Source organism: Paramormyrops kingsleyae, chromosome 3 (assembly GCF_048594095.1).
Source record: "Paramormyrops kingsleyae isolate MSU_618 chromosome 3, PKINGS_0.4, whole genome shotgun sequence".
In the NCBI taxonomy this organism is placed as follows: domain Eukaryota; kingdom Metazoa; phylum Chordata; class Actinopteri; order Osteoglossiformes; family Mormyridae; genus Paramormyrops; species Paramormyrops kingsleyae.
The window spans coordinates 41770758-41788569 of record NC_132799.1 but is presented as its reverse complement, the minus strand read 5'-3'; the positions used below and the strand labels follow the sequence as shown (position 1 = coordinate 41788569).

At 42.9% G+C, this 17812-nt stretch overlaps 1 long non-coding RNA gene across 11 annotated transcripts; it reads right to left on the bottom strand.

Annotated features, from left to right (window-relative positions):
* Positions 1-1433: 1433 nt before the first annotated feature.
* LOC111843120 (uncharacterized) lies at positions 1434-6335 on the bottom strand. 11 transcript variants are annotated; one of them, XR_002838078.2, is made up of 8 exons: positions 6125-6335; positions 5390-5492; positions 4649-5238; positions 4445-4489; positions 3849-4046; positions 3455-3683; positions 3239-3367; positions 1434-1924 (listed from the first exon to the last, which is right to left on the bottom strand). It is a non-coding gene; the product is annotated as an uncharacterized lncRNA (long non-coding RNA). The 11 variants fall into 11 exon arrangements; XR_002838079.2 differs by having other exon boundaries at positions 4445-4486; XR_002838073.2 differs by adding an exon at positions 2061-2168 and having other exon boundaries at positions 3849-5238.
* Between the last annotated feature and the right edge of the window lie 11477 nt (positions 6336-17812).

Genomic DNA, 17812 nt, shown 5'->3' with positions numbered 1-17812 from the left:
GAAAATGCGTCACGGCGCGCAGCGGTCAAAGTTCAACAAATTTCAACTTTGACCGCGGTGCGCGCACAAGGCCGCCGAGTGGCGCGCAGCGCCGCGCTTGCGCTGTGCTCGGCGCAACGCAAAATCGCTCTTACGCCGCGCAAGCCATAGAGATTAATAGGTTTCAGAGCAAAGCGCAGCGCATGCCGCGTTCAGTCTGAAACCCGCTTTACAGTCACAATGTGTTAATACAGTGCTGTTAGATGTTCAGGGTTAAGTAAATAGTTGCTTCCATAAAGGTTATGCAACTTTTTTTTTTTTTTTTATTTGAAGATCCCCACCATGCTGTCTAGCACAAACTTTTGGAGTGCTTAATTTTGTAAGTGTACAACGTAATATATCAACAATTATATTGAAAGAAAAATAGCTTTGAAGGGGATTTTAAAAGAAAGTTGTTGTCTGAATTTGCTCTGGTGACAAGAAATTTAATTTGAATGGCCACTGAATAATTTGAATGCTGGAAACAATCCAGACATGGGAGGATAGATGTGAAAGATAGGGAATCATAAAATTTGTTTTAATTTATGTGTCTTTTATTTAGGTGGAGGTTTGTTACTCATGGAGGCATCGACGGCTTTAGCTGCTTAATTGTTTACCTGAGTGCAGCAACAAACAACCGGGCATTGATGGTTCTTGACAGTTTTATTGGAGCAGTTCGGAAATTTGGACTCCCCTCTCGAGTGCGCTCAGACAAGGGCTTGGAGAACATTGAAGTGGCACATAGGGGTGAGAACCGCAACTCCCACATAACTGGGAGAAGCGCCCACAATCAAAGGTACTTTGTGTGGGTGGGAGTAAATTTTAAATAGATTTAATGAAGACGTTTGATAATAGTTGTAATGTTGTCTTTGTAGAATTGAACAATTATGGAGGGATGTCTATGAACAGGTCTTAGAGAAATTTTACTGCCTATTCTATGCAATGGAATCTGAGAGTTTCCTGGATCCAGATAATGAGGTGCACCTATACGCACTACACTGGATTTTCCTGCCTCAGTTGAAAAGACATCTTGATCTTTTCCTGGAGGCTTGGAATAACCACAAATTGAGGACCACAGGTAGTCAATCTCCTCTACAGCTGTGGACAACATTTCAAAATGCTGATGATCCAGACCAGGTACATCTACCATTTGTAGGAAATCATTAATTGTGAAGCCTTATGGCATTTTGTAATGTAATAATGTTTTTTTTATGTAATTTTGACTTTTTTGTGTTGAAAGGTGAGTGAAGACTTTGGAATAGACTGGGAAGAACCATCATGCAGTGATGAAATGGAGGGAGTTGCTGTCCCACAAGCCCAACTGCAGAGAGAGTTGACTGCTGCAGAGATTGACACCTTGCCCAATCCAAATATTCTTTTTACAGAAACGGTGGATGCTTACTGCGAAACAGTGCAACAGTTAACTCATTTATTGGGATAGATGGACTGATACATAAACCCAAAGAATATGCTTGAACAATTAATATCTTAATGGATGTAAACAATGGCATATATTTTGTGAATTAATTAACAATTGCAACTGCTAGATTCCCCTTGCCTAGAAAGCAAGTAAAAAATGTAGGAACAATATTACAATAAATTGTAATACTAAGATTTCTGACTGATTTCACTGTTTTTCTTACACTTGAACAAATCAGCAAACAACAACAGTTTAAAGACTATTCAGGTGCCTTCCTTTTAAACTAAAACAAATCCAAAACTGTTGCTAGACACAGCTGCTTTTAAATCAGAGCTGAATTCTCCATAATGGCTGTAATGGAAGTGCATTGTAACTGCATGTTGAGGTAGTTGGCATTCTGACATCTGATGTCACTTCCACATACAGTTCTTGTGGTAGGCTTGTCCAGCCACAATTCGACAAGGTTTTTCAGGTCCTGTGGTGTACCTGTTTTTTTAAATGTAGAAAGTGGGTTAGAGTTTATACTACTTAAATGAATGCACCTTTTAATGTAATTCTTGCAATAAGAGAACCACACAAAATGCTACATTATATGTAGAAATAGAAAATCTATTTTTTTTACTTTCTTCAATGTATTGCCGGAAAAAGGATGTTTTCAGCATGTTTCCAGACTGAAGTTGTCCTCATCATCACTGTCAGGGTTCGGCCATATTACTCTTTCCTGGATCAACTAGTATAATGTCACACATTTAGGGGTTCTGTAAGACTACACCCTAGTATTAATGTTTTAAAATTATTTAGCATAACACTGTGAACACTCTTAAATTCAGCAAGTAAAACTCAAGGGATGATTCACCAAAAACACTAAACTTTTTCTAAACAATAAACTACAATTTAGTCTCATGCTGTTACAACCTTCATGCTGTCTCAGATATTTTTGTCTTACTTTCAGCAGCTCAAGACTAAAGTTTAAGGATTTTCCATTTTTAGGCTCATACAATGCAAGTGAAAAACTTAGAGGTTACATTACAAAATCCACATAAATAAGGAATAAAATTTATCTACAATACTTCAGTTGTTAAATTAATGTAGAGCTGTTAAATGATTAATCGCATTCAAAATAAGGGTTTGTGTTCACATTATATATGTGTAATCTGTATAATAATTAAGAATATATAAATACACACACATTCATTTATATATTTAAGATATGTTATTTATATATAAAATAAATTATATAAAAATATTAATTTATATATATACATGCAAATATTTCTATACATGTATGTGTGTGTGTGTGTATTTACTTATACATAATAATTATGCGCAGAACACAGACATATATAACGCAAACACAAACTTTTATTTTGTATGCAATTAATTGGGATTAATCGTTGACAGCCCTAAATTAATGTCTTGAAAAGTGATATGAAAAGTGTGGTTAAGAAACAGATCAACATTTAAGTCCTTTTTTCACATATTTAACCCCCTTTTGACACAAAGGAAGTAAATGTATGATGAAAACATTTTTATGTTGGTTCAATTCACTTGCAATGTGAGGACCTACAGAACTGAGCTATTCTTTAAAAATATTCATCTTTTTTGAGAAAAAAAGGCATATACATCTGGAATGGCATGAGTATGAATAAAGAAAAAAAGTTTTTTTGGACAATCCTTGCTAATGATTTACTGTTGCATCTGTTCCTCTCGCTGGCCGATGACCTAAGGAAATTAATCTTTGCAATTTTTCATGAATAAGTACAAAAAGGGTTTAAAATAACAAGATGTTTTAAAACTTACAGCATGGTGAAGAATGCTTTGGGCTAGCCACAGTCTGTTTTCTGCAGTGACACGAGGCAGATCCCAACTGATAGCCAGGTCATTTACTATCGCACACTCATCATCAGCAAGTGTATTTGGTTTTTGAAGCTGTAGTTAAAAAAAAAGTTATTCTCATTTCAGTCATTTTTGCTTGCAAAAAACAATGGTTGGAGGTAGGTTTATGGTCATACATACCAGATGGACAATTTCAATGACATCTGTGTCAGGGCAATCTTCAAGTTCAATCATGACTGTCTCATTTATTTGTCCGGTTATTATTCCAAACATAGCAGGGCTAAGTCCAGTCAATGAGGGACCACCATTAATAAATGAATGGCCAATCATGCTTCGGGAGTTTGATGGGAGGTTGATGGCACCAGATGGTCTTCTTGACCAGTGAAAAATAGAGTTTTGCCACAGTTGTCTGAAGTTAGAAAAAAGAACATTTTTATAAGTTTTGCCATATAATATGACTACATAGATATTTCACCCAAAAACATCAGTTTTCTTTTATGTTACAACAAAGTGACATGTGATGTGCCAATCTGACTACATGTATGAAATGTTTAACTAAAATTATTAATTATACCCTTGAGTACAACGGAGAATGGACGAGCCCAGTTGCCAGGTTGTGATTTATAGAATGTTAACATTTTTCTTTCTCTATCCTGGGTACTGCTGCACAGGTTCAGGCTTGCAGTTAACTAAGAAAGAATTTCAGCCTTTTCCAAAAGCCCCGTTCTGTATAGAAGTGCAGCCCGAAACAAGTTTGGCTCAACTTTCCACTCTGAGAAGACAGAAATACAAAAGTAATACAAATTGTCGCTATTCACAAGACATGGTCATATTTTGGGAGTTTTTTTCTAGCTATGCTGAAAAAATAAGCTTATTGTTGTTCAGATTGCATGAAACAACACCTATAAATCACCTTCATTTTCACTGTCCCTTATTTCTCTACTTTGATCAATTTCCTGTCTACTGTTGCTCCTGGAGTTATGCTGTCTGCTGCTGCTGGGAAATTCCTCACTGCTGTTTCTAGCAAAATCCTCTCTGCTGCTTCTGGAGATTTGCTGTCTGCTGCTGCTGCTTCTGGGAAATTCCTCACTGCTGCTATTATGGGAAATTTCATTGCTGATGTCGCTTCTATTAATATCCCGTGTGTTACCAGTACTACTTGATTCCTACCTGGAGCCCTCTGTAACATTTTGGTGTTCCTCTCTTTCTAACCTGCTTTTTAAAAATAAAAAAAATACATAAAAAAAAGAAAATGACAATAAATGTAGTCCAAGGTATAGTACAACTCGTCCATTTAAACCATTTTTTTTTTACACTTTTAATATCTTTTAACATTCCATTGTTTAGTTAGAAATTTTTACACATATTACTTACATTTCACACTGGTCGACATATTTCTGCATTTCAGCAACAGAATTTTTTTCTTGGCAGTACAAACAAGCTATTTGTGGCCCTTGTCCTGTTTTTCCCTCTGAAAACTTTTCAATGTATAAGAAAAAGAAGTCAAATCTTAACATACATTGTTTATGCTTCATCTATGCAGTTTATCTACCTCCAAGCTTAGATCTTTCTGAAGAGGTCTGATGTAAATCATGCCACCTCCGATGCCAAGTGTACTGTTGCTCAAATACTCTGCGGAGCAGTGCTTGAAGTGGGCCGGAACGCAGTTCCGGAACTTCTGTATTTTCGTCTTTTGGGTTCCGCCACTTTTTTCTGCATTCCGGTACTTACTAAAAGTGAAATGAGTGAAATGTCAAATGTCGGAAAATTAGAGTTCCTGCACTTATTTTTTCCCACTTCAAGCACTGCTGCGGAGTATCCATCATCAGGACAAGGGATTATCTCCAATGACTTTGAGCGGGTAGCACCTCGAGGCTTAAGAAGTTCATAGCCTCCAGATTCTTTCAGCTTGGGAAACTGTTTACAGAGGTAATCTGTAAACTCCTCTGGCTGACAATATTTATCTGAAAGGCAAACAAAATGTGTACAGCATGTATTGTAGTTAGAAACTAAAAGTAACATACATTACTGTCTTCTAAAAATAAGCATAATTTAAAAGCTGGTGAATTGTAATTCTGCATTGAGATTCTATATGATGAAACCATTTTATTTCACCTGGGAAAATGATTTTTATTCCCTCAGGTCAGCTCTCTCCAGCTTCAACTTTCCAGATGGGTTTGGAACTTCACAGTCTCTTCTTTTAGACAAGCAAAAAAACCTGTGGGTATATGTTATGGTCTTCGATTTCTTTGCTGGCAGAGCTGAACTGCATGATTTCTACAGTAACCCCACTGGTGAACATGCATATGGGGCAAACAACCTGCTCACTTCACTGTGCACCTTGGAAACATTTTAAAGCAAGAAAACATTCATATTTTAACACAGTAAATATTTTGCAATAATTTAAATAACCATAAATTTATAACACCCCAGTTGTCAAACAGTTTAACAAAAACTTATTTGGTTATATTACTATAAGTTTAACAGAGTTTGGAAATAAAATTATTGATGTTTCTGATAAAGATTAGTGTAGCATATCAGTGTTCATCTTTACACAGTGCCCCCCATTGAAAGAAGAAAGTGGGCTATATGTATATTTGTATTGAATTTATTACAGAATATTCACGTAGGAGACATATTAATACATAAAAACTGGTGTTCAGTACTAAATAGAAAACGTATGAACATACCAGAACATAAAAAATAAAATTTCGGATATTTTAGACAATTTTAAAACCCAGACCGGACGCCTTTTACAGGTACGACAAAGACGTTGTTGTCAAATGATATGTTATGCAAATTAAATAGTTTATTATTACATAAATAAAATAATAAATAATAATTCCTCACCTTGACAGTCACTTCTTGCGCCTCTCATTGCAGGGGAAGGAGCAGTCGATGATGGAGTCCCGACTGATGTTGTCGGAACTCCATGTCGTTCCAGAGCTGCAGCCGCCTCTCGCAGTAGCTGGGAAATTGACTTATCCATTATGACATAGGCACGAGCTTCTGTTCTGACCGATGCCCGCGAGTCCGACAAAATGCGGTCGACTGCGAGTGACGTCACTCGCCATACAATCACGCCCCACAGTATACACCCACCCCTGACGCTGATTGACAGGTTTCCGTGTAACGCGTCGGAAATTCAAATGCAAAATGACGCGGTTGCGTTTGAGTTTTGGCAGGGTACATACGCGACGCAGAGAAAGTGAAAAAGCAGACGTGGTAATTGATTTTGCTATTTAAAAATGACAGGCTCATAACTTGTAAGATATGGGAAATGCAACTGCAAATGGACTTTGCTTTTTCATTTGAAATTTGGCAGTCAGTGTTTGAAATTATGCAATTTTGCTATTGCATAATTCAAATGCAATTGCAAGTGCGTCCACATATGGAAAACGCAATTGCAAATGCAATTTGCAATTCCTTTTGAAAAATGTCTGGGATTTCCCTCCATAGTGGCAGTCTCCATTCAAACAAATGCAAATGGGTTAAGTATTACTAACTGGCAATAAAACTTTTTTGTTGTTTTCTTCATACATACTTTTCAAATTGAATTTTATATCACAAATAAAAGGGGAGTGGTGGCAGCAAAATGATATATTAACAAACATGAAAAATGAGCAATTATTAATTATACAATGCTCATGAAAATTAAATATAATATTCTTGGTCAGTCATTGATTTAATGGGCTAATACTGTATATGATTTTCGTGTCAGCCCATGATATGGTGTAGGTAAAGGTACCTGGTTACCTCTAATGTTTGGTTACACTGTTTGCTATGTGGTTTACCACTTATTATATATTTCACATGTCCACACAGTTTTTGTGTTGTCTGCAGCTTCATGGGTTCAAGCAAACTGGAGGTATACTGGGACACTGGGCAATGTAGCATGTGCCCCATAAATTGGGTCCTGCACACCACTTCTACTAATGCACAATGAAACGAAAAAGTCTAAAAACAGAATATGACTCTATAGTGAAATGTTTCTGATTTTCACTTTAATAATATCTGTAAAATAAAAAGCAGTAGTCCCATTAAATACCAACCTTATGTCACCACTTTACTGTGAACTGCTAACCTGATATAACTGTATACTTATAAAAGTAACACAAATGTAATAATTTTTCAAGTTTTTAACAGTAATATCTTAAAGAATATTCATACTACAAACCATCTTTCTAATTTAGCTATAATAACCATAATAAGTAAGCTTTTCGGCCACAAAATGCTAATAGTGTCTACCATGAAGGAATATAATATGTCACAGATTATAATTAATTATATTATCCATTATACTGATACTAATATTGATTGGTGATTTATGGCACCATATGTAATGAGGAGCAGCAGTTGTAAAAGTTGTGTTTAATGTGTGTAAATTCTATTTAAAGTGCTCTAAGTCATGTCATATGGTTTTTAATGGGTCTTTAAGGCTCCATAACTGCTGAGAACTGTGGTCCATGCCCAGTCACTGAAAATGCCTTTAGCAGCTTGAGACTTTGAAGTACAAGAATGGAATCTCCCCTAGTCTCACTTACAGAGTTAAGCTTAACTATAACTGCCCTTGTTGCGTGTATTTTTGTTTTAAATAATAGCAAAATCGTGTTTGAGTACGGCATAAATCCAGACTTATATTTAGGTTATTTATGTTGTAATATTTTGAATAGTGGAAAAAACATATCTCAGCATCATGTGAAATTTCCATGTTGATTAGCAGAACTGGGCCTTCTTTCCTCTTACACTGTTTAGATGCAATTTAGTTCACTTCAGTGCATGAAGCCCATAAGTTTTGTGGTCATGTTGGATGAATCAGGTTAACCACTAAAGACAGGGAGAGTCTGATTCCTAAGTCTGGGTTTAGAGGAGAACATACTTTCTATATCAAAGAATTCCAAAACTTATCAAGGGCCTGGAAAAATTATTTCAAAATTCGAAAACTTTTCCAGGTTTTCCATGACCGCGGGTACCCTGGATTCATGAGAACAATGGACATTAAACATCGGTCTTTATATTGTTTTGACTGATTTATATTGTTTTTACTAATTCTCTTCTGTCTTGCACATTCTAAGGGTCGTTCAGGGTGCATTTCACTACATGTACTTTTATAACCATGTATGTGACGCATAAAGTATCTTGTGTCTTGACTGGAGCCGATCACAGGGGCGGATCTAGGATTTTTGGAAAGGGGGGACGCAGCCACTAGTGCGAGTGCCGTAGGCGCGAATCTCTAGGCAACAAAAATTGTTGTTCATGGAAAAATAGGGGGGGCGTGCGGCGGGTGCGCCCCCCTCTGGATCCGCGCCTGGATCAGGTGGCTTGAGTGACAGCATTACAAGCCTGGAGGGGGTGACAGCCTCTTCTGATAGGAGGCAGAGGGACTGGTAAGGCTAATCTGCTGCCCGGAAACTAAATTCCCAAGAGCAATTTAGAGGCCAAAAAGAGGAGGAATGATAGCATCATGCGTATTAATTATTCACCAAATGTCAGTCTGGTGTCAATGAATTGAGACTTTCAAGATTCCTGCAAATAGATATGTCAGCCTGCAGGCATAGACCAATTGGGAGTCTTCTCATGTACTCCCAACTCTCATTGTTGTTCTACATGTGATCAGTCTGACATCTCCACATGGGGTCAGTATTACCTTCCTGTATGAGATCAGCACTGCCGTCCTGCATGTGATAAGTCTGACATCTCCGTATGGGATCAGAATCACCTCCCTGTGCCGGATGAGCATTGCCGTTCTGCATGTGATCAGTCTGACATCTTTGTATGGGATCAGCACCACCTTCTTGTACGCGTTGAGCATTGCCATCGTGCATGTGATCAGTGTGATATCTCTGCATGGGATCAGTATCACCTTTCTATGCAGGATGAGTATTGCTGTCCTGCGTGTGATCAGTCTGACATTTCTGCATGGGATCAGTGTCACCTTCCTGTACACATTGAGCTTTGCCATCAGTGTTCATTTCGTTGACGAAAAATTTTCGTCATAGTTTTAGTTAACAACCTTTTTTCTCTGACAAAAACGAGACGATAACTAAATAAAAAAAATATGCTCAAAGACTAGAACTATGACGAAAATTATTGACATTTTTGTCAACGAATAAAAACGGAGACTAAAATATTTGCCAAAGACGAGATCCAATCAGAACTTTGTTGAAGCGGGATGACTTGAAAAGACATCCAATCAGAACTCCCGAGAGCGGTAATACGCTCAGATGCACATAATTGTAGGCGATTGATAGACGATCATCATAAGCACCCGGTTTGAAACAGGCTGTTTTTCATGAAACCTACACGACAATATGTCAGTGCCAGGAAGAAAGCGAAGAAAAGACATATGGACACATTTCCAGTTTAATATTACAGAAAACAAGATGCTTTGTAAGCCATGTGGAGCCACCATCACCGGTAAAAACACAATGCACTTGAAGCTACACTTGCAAGCGAGTCAACCTGAAATCCACGCGGATGTAAGCTTGCTAAAGTCACGTTAGCACTAAAATACCAACAGAATGTAAAAATAAAATCCATGTCATGACTACCTTTGGTCAGGTGCAACAATCAGCAACTCTGGTTAGTTTAACGAGCTGTAGCTCAGCGTGTTCTCTGGGTAATTATATATATATATATATATTGTCACGATCGGACGGTAGGCGAGCCGGGAAGCAGGCGACAGCAGCCAGGAAGTCAGGTAACGGGGTTTAATTGGCAAACGACGAGCACGCAGAGACATCCACGGACAATACAATGACAGATCTGGGGAAGACTGACTCAGACGAGGATTAAATACAAAAGACAAGCTAGACCTAACAGGACACAGGTGATCACACTCAGGGCTGAACACGAGGTAACGAGGTGGGCGTGGCACACATCAGGAGTGGACGGAGCGGGGCGTGACATAACCCCCCCCCAAAGGCGCGCACACAGGGAACGCAGACAGGCAGACAGAAAAGGGTGACACGGAGGAAACACCCACAGGCGACACGAAGGGACCAGGAGTGCACAGAGGAGGAACAGAGGGACCAGGAACAAAGACAGGCGGGACGAAGGGAGGAGGAGCAGACAGGGGAGACCAGACCGGAACGGAAGGAGGACAAAGGGGAGCCCGAGGGAGCCCAGGCGGGCGACGGGCAGTGGCCGGAGGGGCCGCAGGCGAGAGGGAGAAGGGAACAGAAGGGGACCACCCAGGGGCCAAGGGAACGGGACGAGGGAGTGACGGAGGGGACACGGAGGGAGCAGGAGGGAACACCAGTGCAGGCAGGCAGGAGGGGGAAGCCGCGGCAGGCGGAGGCGCAGCCGGAGCCGGCAAAGGCGCCGTCCGATGCTCAGCCGGAGCAGGGGGGCCCGGAGGCAGCCGACATGGAGCCGGAGGCGGGACCGAGGACCGGCACCGAGGATCCAGGGGGGAACCCGGAGGAGACCGCCGACCCCGAGCCGGAGGACCCGCAGGCAGCCACCGAGCCACAGCCAGGGGCCGAACGGGCGAGCCAGGGGGCAGGGCGGGCGGGACCAGGGCCCGACACCTATGTCCCCGTCCCTTGCGGGACACTGAAAGGCGGGGTCCTGGGGGGCGTCGGCCTTGCCGGGGTAAGGGCGAGGGAGCCAGGGCCTCCAATGAGGCAACAGGCGGGGCAACCGGAGCCTCGGGCGTGGCCGCAGGCGGGGCAGCCAGAGCCGCGGGCGTGGCCGCAGGCGGGGCAGCCAGAGCCGCGGGCGTGACGGGAGGGGCGGCCTCAGGCAGGGCCGCGGGCAGGACGAGAGAGCCGGGCTGGCCTGGAGAGCCGGTCTGGACTGGAGAGCCGGGCAGGACGCGAGAGACGGCCTCAGACAGGGCCGCGGGCAGGACGGGAGAGACGGCCTCAGACAGGGCCGCGGGCAGGACGGGAGAGACGGGCTATTCAGGTGCCGGCAGGACAGGCGAGACGGGCAGTTCAGGTGCTGGCAGGACAGGCTAGACAAGCAGTTCAGCAGGGGGCGCCTCGGCGTGCACCTTAGGCGTGCGGCCAGCAGAGGGCGCCTCGGCGGGCACCTTAGGCGTGCGGCCAGCAGGGGGCGCCTCAGCGGGCACCTTAGGCGTGCGGCCAGCAGGGGGCGCCACGGGCAGAGCAGCTTCCTCCGCTGCAGGCGGAGGCGAAGCCAGGCCCTCGGGCAGAGCTGCAGCGGGCACCCTCAGTTCCTGGCCAGCAGGGGGCGCCCCGGCGGGCGCCATCATCACGCGGCCAGTAGGGAGCGCTGCAGCGGGCGCCACCATCACGCGGCCAGCAGGGGGCACCGCGGCGGGTGCCGCCATCATGCGGCCAGCAGGGGGCGCATCCGCGGCCACCTCTGGCAGTGCCGCAGACAGAGTGGTGGCAGTTGCAGGGACTGCAGGCAGAGCAGGCAGGACAGGCGGGTCAAGCAGGACAGGCGGGTCAGGCAGTGCTGCTGGCAGCGCGACCGCAACAGCAGCAGGCGGTGCTGCGGGCAGAGCGGCAGCAGCAGCAGGCGGTGCCGCGGTCAGGTCCGGAGCCTGCAGGTCCGGCAGCAGCGGTAGGAGAGGCGCCGAGCGATGAGGCGCTGCTCCTTTAAGGGCTCTCAGCACCTGAGGGATAGCGTCCCTAATTGCGCGCATCCCGCCTTGACCCAGGCGCGCCGGCCGGTAGTTGTATGCCTCCATCAGGGGCGGCTTCTCCGGGCAGGCGCTGATCAGGCGGGCAGCGGCGGGGTCCTCCCAGGCGGGGAGTAAGGAGCAGGCCCCCAGGAAGAGAGTCGGAGCCTCTTCCTGCTGCACCCTGTTCTTCTTCCGACTCTTCTTGCCGCTTTCGGCAGAAGTGGAGCCGCCGCGAACACGTCGCCCAGGCTCCAGGCAACGCGTTCGTCTCTACGCTGTGTGAGACGCTCACGCAGGCGGCGTAGGCATTTGCGTGCCCGCTCGAGCGGGTACTGCTGTCCGGGCGGGCGCTCCTCCGTGAGGAGGTCCGCGCTCCAGGTGGCCAGGTCGAGGGCGAGGGGATCCTCCAGTACCTCAGGCTGGGAGCGCCAATACACAGCCTCCTGCTGCAGACCGAACCGCTGGTGCTTGGTCTGCCGCGCTGTGTTGTCGTGGAGATCTGTCATTCTGTCACGATCGGACGGTAGGCGAGCCGGGAAGCAGGCGACAGCAGCCAGGAAGTCAGGTAACGGGGTTTAATTGGCAACCGACGAGCACGCAGAGACATCCACGGACAATACAATGACAGATCTGGGGAAGACTGACTCAGATGGACTAAATACAAAAGACAAGCTAGACCTAACAGGACACAGGTGATCACACTCAGGGCTGAACACGAGGTAACAAGGTGGGCGTGGCACACATCAGGAGCGGACGGAGCGGGCCGTGACATATATATATATATATTTTTTGTGAATTGTAAATGTTTAGACAGAGCATGATCCCTGATGCCATTTTCTTTGCACCTTTTCTTTGAAACTGAGTTTCAACAGTTGAAATAAAGATAAAAATGTATTTATTACTTGTTTTTCTTATTTTATCTCTCTAATTTTTGTATTGCTTTAGCTCTGCACTGCTACTTTCATTTGCTATTTCATTTTCATAAGGAAAGTCATATGCTGCTGGTTCAAACAGAATGAGTAAAATCTATGCCAATGTGTATTGCACATTTAAACCTTAATACCATTCCATTACAAATTGATAACGTTTTTATTTCATCTTCAGAAATACAAGGGAAACTAAAACATGGATTACTGTTTACACTTTATATTTTAGCCGACTAAAACTATTGTAGATTTAGTCGACTAAAATCCTATGATTTTTAGTCGACTAAAACTAGACTAAAACAAAAACAATTTAGATGACTAAATTATGACTAAAACTAAATGACATTTTCGTCAAAAGACTATGACTAAAACTAAATCAAAATTTGCTGTCAAAATTAACACTGATTGCCATCCTGCATGTGATCAGTCTTACAACTTCAGATGGGATTAGTATAATCTTCCTGTATTGGATGAGCATTGCTGTCTTGTATGTGATCAGTCTGACATCTCTGTATGGGGTCAACATCGCCTTCCTGCATGAAATCTATCTGATATCTCTGCATGGGATCAGTGTCACCTTCCCATGCAGGATGAGTATTTCCCATACAAAGGATGTGTGTTTCGTTCTTGGTAACCTCAATGCCAAGGCCACACTGACACCACGCCTGATTCCTGTAAATTCTGCCTGCTGGTTTCCCCCTCTTATCTGCCTCCAGCACATTATAATGTGCTCTGTCTGCACACAAATTACCTTCTACCTTTTTACAGGTGTTGCATTCTGTTGGGAAAGATGACACTGGTTTAGCTATGGAAGTGGAAATAGATGTGTCAGCCTGCAGGCATAGACCGGCTGGGAGTCTTCTCATGTACTTAGCCCATTGCCATTCTGCATATGATCAGTCTGACATCTCCACATGGGGTCAGTATTACCTTCCTGTACAGGATCAGCATTGCCTTCCTGTATGGAATATTATTTAGCACTACATAATGCATAGAGAATGTAATCATTAGGACTCTATTAAGAAGCTGATGTAAACCGTGCAGAGAGTGACTTTGTATCCTTCAGAGAATGCAGACCTGTGTTGGCTTAGAAGTATCTGTTAGCTATCTTATGTTAGCCTTTGATGAATATGTGAATATGTACTTTATTAGTGCTGCAGCTTATTACTATGTTGAAGGACAAATATATTAATATAATATATTAATTATTATTATTATCCTCTATCCCTCTATCCAGGCAATGTGCAACAAGCTGAAGTTGCAACTGAAGGAAGGAATTCACCTGAATTCACCAAAAGTTCACGGCTGGGTATTTAAAAAAAACAGAGTAGAGATGGTCCTGCCACAATTATGTTCAGCCAAGGGACCAAACAGTAAAAGAGATGACTGACAAACTTATCATCTAGGGGTGTGGATCAAAGGAGAAAACAACGATGGTGAATGGTTGAAGAAATGATGATGCTTAAATGACGAGATATTGTTAAACGATAAGAAAATGTATAAAAATTAGTGTTAAACAGTATAGGACACACTCCTGCAGGGTGTCCAGCCTTGGCTGTAACCTCACTATTACAATAAAGACTGAATCTGAAGAAAGATGACACTGGTTTATCTATGGAAGTCGACACCAGACCAGCACATTGCTGATTCAAGTCTCAGGGTGGACCTTGCCTTAAACCCTTCAGCATGAAACTGGACTTGCTCACTAAACTTTACTTTGTTAATAACTGAAAAATGTTTAACTGAATAGTGTAACCACAAGACCAATGAGCTACAGTTTGAAGAACTGAATGTCAGTAACTGCTTTTTTTCTGGATTGATTTATGGTGATATTTGATTTCTATCACAAGTCAATTACTTTAATATCATGTGTCTCCCTTTATTTTCAATGCACCAATAAATGCTGGTAATTGTTTTATCACGTTGTTTGCTGCAAGGAAACTACTGCATAATATGAACCCTATTCACACAGCCCAATGACACTCGCTCAAAATTCACAGGTCCTTTCTCTGCTCTACTAAAAAATTGATTCCTGTATTTCTTCCTTACAGTCCACAGACAGCTGATGACCCTGTCTGCTCATTTTAATATAGTGCCCTCTCCAGAATGACCCCTATTTCTAAGATGTGCTTCCTGCTATTGGTTCTGGATCAGTTACTGAATTGATTTTTTCTTATTGAATCTATAGAAGACTGTGGTGGACTGGCGACCTGCCCAGGGTGTACCCTGCCTCTTGCCCGAAGATGCTGGGATTGGCTCCAGCTTCCCCGTGACCCAGATGGATTAAGCGGTATAGATAATGGATGGATGGATGAATAGAAGACTATCATATTTCTGTTTTCTGAAAAATGTCAGGATGATAATTATTTATTCCATTAGGTGGCTGTCACGCCCAGCTCCGTCCGATCCTTCTGTGTGCCACGCCCACCTCGTTACCTCATGTTGATTACCGAGTGTTATCACCTGTTACCTGTTCTTTCCTGCTTGTCTTGTGTATTTAGTCCGCATCTGCTCCCCTGTCTGCTTTCTTTCCGTAAATAAATCCTTTTTGACCGTGTTCACGGCTCACTTGCCTGCTTCCCAGATTGCCCGGACTCGCAACCTGACAGTGGCATTTGAGTGCTTTGTGTAATACTAGGCAGTACAGTATACATGAAATATTGCTTTAAATGAGCTGGCATCAGAACGGATAAGAACCGTGGAAGAGGCTATTTTGATGATGCTAGCTTGAACAGATTCATAAAAGTGCAGCTAATTGAAAGGTAAATGACAGCGGAGAACTACCGGATAAAGCAGAAAATATAGTCGCTTAATTGGGGCCAATAATATTGTTAATTTGGAAAAAAAAATTTGATGCTGAACTTTAAAAAAATACAACAGTGTATTAAAACTAAAAATAATTGCCAGAAAGTATTTTCACTTTAAATTTTGTTTCAATTCTGGATTTTTTTAAGTACATATTTTTTATTTCTCGCTTTCATATATATATTGATAAGGGTGAGGAGCTCAGACATTCAGAAGGGGATCAAAGTAGAGCCGCTGCTCCGCCACATTAAAAGGAGCCATTTGAGGTGGTTCAGGCATCAAACATCCTAGACGGCTCCCTGGGGCGGTGTTTCAGACATGTCTAACCGGGAGAGACCCCAGGGCAGACCCAGGATACGCTGGACAGATTATATCTCTTGGCTGGCCTGGGAACACCTTGGTATTCCCCCAGTGGAGCTGGACGAGGTAGCTGGTGAGAAGGAGGTCTGGGCATCCCTACTTAGACTGCTGCCCCCACGACCCAACCCTGGATAAGCAGTGGAAAATGGATGGATGGATACATTTTGAAATTTGAGGTTTTATTTAGTTGCAGATTTTTTGTTTTGTTTGATCTTATTTTTTACAGTTTCCAAACTTATTTTTTAAGTTTCAGATTTTTTTCCCATTCAGAACTTTTTTCTATTTAAAATCATATTCTTTTCAGCTTACGACTTTTGGCACTAATTTTGCATAGGGGCTTGGCATTAACTGAATGGGATGTCCCTTTGTCCCTCCTGTCTTTGCTCCTCATCCCTCATCCTCACTCCTCGCCCTGTTGTTCCTCCGTTTTCTGTCCCCTCTGTGTCTCCCTTCTTGGTCTGCCTGTCTGCGTTCCCTGTTTTGTGTCAGGTCTTGTCATTCTTCCAGTCCTTGTGCTTGTTCTGTGTTCCGGTTTTGTTCCCAGTGTCCCGTTGATGTTTTTTGCTCTTGTTTTCCAGGTCCCGTGTCCCCGGTCTCGTCTCGTCCGTCGCCCGGAGTGCGCGCCTTTGGGGGGGGTTCTGTCATGACCTGCTCGTACGATCCTTGTGTGTGCCATGCCCCCTCATTACCTACAATTGTGATCACCTGTTTCCTGTTATTTCGGCTTGTCTTGTGTATTTCAGTCCGCGTTCATGTCTGATTCCCCAGGTCTGTCATTGACATTGTTTGCTGTGAGCTCCTCTGTCTGCCTTGTTGAATAAATCCCGTTCAACCATTTTCCTGGTTCAGCTTGCCTGATTCACAGCTCTATTGCCTGCTAGCCGGCTCGCCCGGACTCACGTCGCAACACTGAGGACCTATGAAAGTGAAAAATAAAAATAAAACATTTATTCAAAAAAATCAAGAATGGAATCAAAATTGTATTTAAACTGAAAAAAACGTCCAAACACTTTTTTTTTAAGGTTCAACATCAAAACTTGAACTTTCAGTTTCACCTCTTTTTTTCAAATTAACAAAACTATTGACCGTATTGGCACCATACAGGATACAGGCTAAAGCAGTTCACTCTGTTCAGTGTTGTGGTATAATGTATGCAGTAGCCTATGTATATTCAACTCCACCAATTCTGATCTAGGCATGAGGTGTTTACTGAAATCATTCATTGCTTAAAAGTGGCATAAATTTGAACTGTTTTTAGGTTTGTTTCCAACATGTAACATGGTTTTTAAAACATTCAGGACAAATCATTCAGGGCTTGTTTGAGTCATTAAAGGCCTCAGCCCTGAATGGCCCGAGCATGTGATGAATCTGCTGCCAATTATAATGCCTCTGAGAAGTGGTGTCCTAGTCTTGTCTTCACCATCATCATCATCATCATCATCATAACCATCTTCATCAAATTTTAGAGCTGCCCAAACCGTCTGTCTATCTGAAAAGTCCAGCCTCCTTGTGACCCAATCAGTGCTGGCACTGAATCTATGCAGGGCAGCATCTACCAAACTTAACAAATCGTCCACTACTTTTATCATTGCCAGTACCATTGAGGGGTAGCTTTGTGTCACGTTGCGGCAAGCAGGGAAGCAGGAGAGCGAGCCAAACTGACGGGTAATCAGGGATTTTAATCGTCAAAAGACAGACAGGTAGGGACATCTACGGACACTACAATGACGGATCTGGGGAAACTAACTGACACACGGACTAAATGCACAAGACAGGTTGAACATAACAGGCAACAGGTGATCACAATCGGGGATTCACACGAGGTAATGAGGGGGGCGTGGCACACAG